Below are 6000 nucleotides of genomic sequence, written 5' to 3' on the forward strand. Positions count from 1 at the left end.
TTTTTTGTTCTATTTTCTATGTTTTATATTTCTACCATTATTCCAAGAAACTGCTCCTGAATCATGAACAACAAGTGATTTTTGGTAATCTGCTGTGATATTGCTGCTCCTATAACAAGGATATGGTGTTCTTGGATTTTTTGTTTTTTCTTGCAGAGAGGTCCTGAAAACTCTGGCTTGAATAGGTTTTGGGGCCAATTTGATTAGAGCTAACAGATACTGCCTCAGGAAAAAGGCTTTCAGGTTTTAAATAATTGTATAATGAAAGGAGATTCACCAGTTATCCCACCTCAGCTTTTCTCTGCCTTGATTTGATTTTTCCAGTCTGGCTATTCATTGAAAGCAGCCAGGCAGTGCTTGTTCCATGCTCCGATGTGACTTATCTCTTGTCAGACGCTGAGTTTGATATTAACAATTTCGCCAAGGCGTGTTGGTGGGGATTGTTGCAAGTATTTGGAACAGCATGATTACGTGGGGATAGGCTGTTGGGTTTCTGGAAAGGTTAAATTATTCTGTTCCGTTTTGTTTGTGTTTCATTCGGTAACCTTGGAAATAAATTTAGTTTTGTTTAAAACTAAGTGGTTTCACCATCTGCATCACTCCTGGAATATCTGCATTACACTTGTTTAAAGCAACTAGCAAAATTCGGGTCCGGGCTATTTTCTTGTAAGGTTTTGAGGGGGTCTGGCCTGGTCCATAACTCTGTGGTTCTTTGAATTTGACATAATATCCAGTCAGGATCATAACTAATGGCTCCTGTAAGCAATGAAAGTATTCCTGATTTTTTTTGGTTTGTGTTAATTAATACTACATCTGCCATGTGGGTTTTGAGATGTTTTGGAACATGAGTTGCCACACACATTATTATACATTGCACAAAATTGAGAATAGATTTTACCAATTTTATAGCTATTTTAAACTGGCACTGCTTTGGTTATCTGACCTGACTTCACGAATTGTTCTGATCTCCAATTACCTTTTGTAATCAAATTTACCTCTATCAGATGTTTTTGAGACAAGCACGAAAGTTCCTAGAAGCATGGCATTCCAACCGGAATTCTACCAACAAACACATCGGGTTAGACCCCATCTACCACCCCATGAGAAAAAGAACAGGAAATGACATCACCACAGGAAATGACATCCCCACAGGAAATGACCTCACCAATTCAAAGAAACCTAGACAAAAAAATGGAAAGCAGGAATTATCAACAGTGCTTCGCCTGGAGGCCCACTGAAGATGTTAACTAGTAGGGTGACAAAACGTCTGGAAATGAACCTTCCAGCTCAGCGAGCAAACCTACATCCAGAATCTCAATCAGAGCTACAAACCTTCTCAAAACTCTCTTACTGGGAATATTTTATTCTTGCCCATCTGTCAGGACAGGAGGTTTTCTACTTTGTTGTGTTTAATTCAAAATTGTTTTAAACAATGAAGCTGTCACTCAGCACTTTAGTCGGATAATGTTACAGTTCACCTCCCTCATCAATTTTATGCAGCAATTTGTTCTCATCTGTGCACTTCCAAAGACAGCATTTACCGAATTATCTGCTTAAGGTTGAGTCAAATAACGGTTCCTTTATTCAGGTAATTATATTAAAGGATGCAGTTGTTATTACAGTAAATAGAGATAACTTTGAGTACAAAATTTGATGTACTAGAATTATAACATTTCCAGTCAACGTGAAGACTGTCCTATTTGTACAGGTCCCACCTTCCCCAGAGTACAAAATTGAGTACAAAATTTGATGTACTAGAATTATAACATTTCCAGTCAACGTTGGGGAAGTTAAAGTCCCCCATAATAGCCACCCTGTTCCTTTCATCCTACCCAGAATTGTTTTGCCGATCCTCTCCTCGACATCCCCGGAATTCTGCAGAGGCCTATAAAATATTCCAAGCAGTGTCACCGCTCCTCTCCTGTTTCTAACTTCAGCCCATATCACCTCAGTAGACAAGTCTACTGAGTTCTTTCAGCCACCGTTATACTGTCCTTGACTAACAAGGCTACACCTCCCCCTCTTTTAGTGCCTTCCCTTTTCTTAATGAAAGCTCTAAACCCTGGAACCTGCAACATCTATTCCTGGCCCTGTTCTTCCCATGTCTCCAAAATGGCCACAACATTGAAGTCCCAGGTACCTATCCATACTGCAGGCTCACCTACCTTATTTTGGATATTTCTGGTGTTGAAGTAGACACACTTCAAAACAGCTTGCCGTCTGCCAACACATTCCTGTGACCGTGAAATCCTGTGCTAATCCTCCCTACTCTCATCCTCCTGTGCACTGGAACTACACCTCAGGTTCCCATCCTCCTGCTGAGCTAGTTTAAACCCACCCGAATAGCACCAGCAAATTTCCCACCCAGGATATTAGTGCCTGTCTGGTTCAAGTGAAGACTGTCCTGTTTGTACAGGTCCCACCTTCCCCAGAATGAGCCCCAATTATCCAAGTACCTGAAACCCTTCCTCCTGCACCATCCTTGCAGCCACGTGCTCAGCTGATACCTCTCCCTATTCCTTGCCTCGCTAACACATGGCATGGGTAACAAACCAGAGATAACAACTCTGTTTGTTCTAGCTCTCAGCTTCCACCCTAACTCCCTGAAATCCTGCCTTGCATCCCTATCCCTCTTTCTACCTATGTCGTTGGTACCTACATGGACCACGACTTGAGGCTGGTCACCTCTCCCTTCAGGACCCCAAAGACACGATCTGAGACATCACGGACCCTGGCACCTGGGAGGCAACACACCAACCGCGAGTCTCGTTCGTTCCCAACAAACCTTCTATCTGAGCCTCTAACTATCGAGTCCCCAATGACTAAAACTCTCCTCCTTTATCTCCTTCACTTCTGTGCAACAGGGACGGGCTCTGTGCCAGAGACCTGGGCCCTACTGCATACTCCTGGTAAGATCCCCCCAAATAGTATCCAAACTGGTATACTCGTTTTTCAGGGGAATGACCACAGGGGATCCCTGCACTGGCTGTTTTTTCCTCCCGAACAGTTACCCAGCTTTCTTTGTCCCAAGGGGTAACTACTTCCCTGTAACTCCTATCTATTACAGCCTTTGCCGCGCAAATGATCCAAAGTTCATCCAGTTCCCTAACGCGGTCTTGGAGGAGTGAGAGTTGGGTACACTTCCTGCAGATGGGACACCAGTGGCATCCCTCACCTCAAACCTCATGCAGGAAGAACATTCCCCTCCCTGCATTGCCATCCCTGTCAGTCCCCTAGTCAGAATATAAAAGCAGAGAAGCTTACCTGATAAGTCCCTGCTGTTTAAGGTTAGAGGAGATGGATGGGGGGGGAGGGGAGGCCCTACAAAATAGGGTCTCAGATTTAGAAAACCCTCACTTATGTAGCAGGAGGGAAATAAAAAAAAGTCCCTCCTTTCCCAGAAACCTCTGCTCTCAGATGTTAGATGTAAATCAGTGACTCACCACTCCCAACAAGCCCCTGGTCCAAGCTCCCGCCATTCAAGAGAAACAGAAATCGGGGGGGGGGGTCTAACTGAAACTTACAGAATACTGAGTAGCCTGGACAGACTACATGTGGGAAGATGTTTCCATTGGTAGGAGAGAGAGTAGGACTCGAGGACGTGACCTTGGAATTAAGGGAAAACATTTCAGAACAGAGATAAGGAGAAACATCTTCAGCCAGAGAGCAGTGAATAGATGGAATTCATTGCCACAAAAGGCAATGGAGGCCAGGTCGTCAAATGTAGTTAAGACTGAGATTGATAGGTTCTTCAACATCAGGGTGATCAAGAGTGACAGGGAGAAAGTGGGCCAATCCAGTTAAGAAACTTACCAGCCAGAATAGCAGAGCAGACTTGATGGGCTGAATGGCCTAAGTTCTGCTCTTATGTCGTACCGTCTTACACTTTCATTTTGAATTCAGTTACCGCTGGAAAATGACATCCATGGAGTGATAGAGTCATACAGCATGGAAACAGACTAAGTCCAACTAAACTATCCCGGCTTGCATAGGTTTGACGCAAATATCTCTAAAACTTGCACATTTTTGTACCGGTTAAAACGTGTTTTAGTTATTGAAACTGTACCCGCGCCTGCCACATGTTCTGGCAGTTCAGTCCAAATGCAAGTCTCCCTCTGGATAAACGGTTGGCCCTCGGGTACTATTTAAATCTCTGACTTCCCATCTGAACACTCCCCTCGCCTCGGGAAACAAACTTATATTTTTCACACCATCTATGTCTCTCATGTTTTTTACAAATGTCTACAAGGTCACCCTTGAATCTTCTACGCTCGAGTGAAAACAATGTCCCAGCCTATTCCGTCTTTCCTTATGGATGGCAATAACTGCCACATTCTACCGCCATTTGAACAATCTGTTTCCTTTTATTCTATCGACGTGGACAACTTCCACGTGTTTACCAATTTACTGACCTTGTTTATATCATTGCAAAGCCTCCTTAACACCTTGACATCAGTCAAAATGATGCACAGCTTTTGATTTTCATCAAACCTGAATATTTTGTGCTTGATTCACTCATCAAAATTGTTGACATACATTGTGAACATCTGGAACCACATCAGAGTCAGTTTGGGCTTCGTTCACAGTGCTGAGAAACTGAGAAATATCCTATGGGACGTATGAATTTTGCAGGGTGCTATTGAGTGCAAATTGTTCTGGTGTTTGTCAATTTTCGGCTGCAGTTGGAGACTAAGTCCACATCTCCTCCAGCTGCCTCCCAAGAGAACTGCCAGCCGGTAGCACCTATCCTGAAAGGTCAGCTGTAACTCCTGGAAGAAACTTCAATCTTCATTTGCAAATTAAATTCATGGGAGATAACCAGCACCCATGTTTAATAGATTGTCAACCTGTGACGATAAAAAGATATTTCCTGTTTGCCTACATGTTTGTCCCTGTGTCTGCCTCTCTCTCACCAATGAAGTTATGAATTGAACAAGTCTTTTTTTCCCTTTTCGGTTTTGTCTTTCTCCTACAGTACGATTAAAGATTGCTGGCAATTCTCGAAATGAGGACACTCTGCCTGTTCCAGTGGAGAGGACATTATAGGTGTAGGAAGTGCTCTGTAGCTGTGGGAAATAAGTCTCAACACACTACCCAGGACTTGTATTCCTGCCTGAGGAAGGGATTTCCGATTAAAGTGTTGCCAGGTTTCCAGGGTCACAGAGCTAAGAGTGAAACCGACAGCATCTGCTGAGCAGAAGTGGGCACTGCCGATGCTGGAGATTAGAGTCAAGATGAGAGTGGTGCTGGAAAAGCACAGCAGGTCAGGCAGCGTCCGAGGAGCAGCAAAATCAATGTTTTGGGCAAAAACCCTCCATCAGGAATGATTCCGAAATAAAGGAGACAGCTAAATACATCAGAGTAACGTTTAAAGAAAATACTCAAATCCCACACACAAGAAACATTTTACTGTTCACTATATCATCAAACTGACCTCTCAGCTTGCCTTCATCTATCTAGCTCCCTGTGCTCCCTGCGCCATTATTCACATTTCCTGTCTGTCCACAATTTCTCCCTCTTTGTCTCTCGGCTTTTAGTTGTGTTTCACCTTGTCCTTATGCTCCAAGCCCTTTCTGTTTCACAATTCTTCCAGGATTCTCTCCACCTCAAGCTCCTGCTCACCGCTTATGTAACTCTCATTCTCTCTCTCGCTCTCTCTTTCTCTCTCTCTCTGTCTTTTTTTCCTTCTATTTCTAACGATCACATGTGGCATGGGGCATCAAGTAGTGCATCAGCGCAGCAGGTCAGGCTGCATCCGAGGAGCAGGAAAATCGACGTTTCGGGCAAAAGCCATTCATCAGGAATACAGGCAGAGAGCCTGCAGGGTGGAGAGATAAATGAGAGGAGGGTGGGGGTGGGGAGAAAGTAGCATAGAGTACAATAGGTGAGTGGGAGAGGGGATGAAGGTGATAGGTCAGAGAGGAGGGTGGAGTGGATAGGTGGAAAGGAAGATAGGCAGGTAGGACAAGTCATGGGGACAGTGCTGAGCTGGAAGTTTAG

General features: G+C 44.0%; 1 pseudogene; it reads left to right on the forward strand.

Annotated features, from left to right (window-relative positions):
* The window catches only part of LOC148134939 (uncharacterized), a 112438-nt pseudogene extending 107392 nt beyond the window's left edge, over positions 1–5046 (forward strand).
* Positions 5047–6000: the final 954 nt, after the last annotated feature.

The sequence above is a fragment of the Chiloscyllium plagiosum genome, unplaced genomic scaffold (assembly GCF_037043375.1).
Source record: "Chiloscyllium plagiosum isolate Xiang-an unplaced genomic scaffold, Cpla_swu_hap1 HiC_scaffold_51, whole genome shotgun sequence".
Classification (NCBI taxonomy): Eukaryota; Metazoa; Chordata; class Chondrichthyes; order Orectolobiformes; family Hemiscylliidae; genus Chiloscyllium; species Chiloscyllium plagiosum.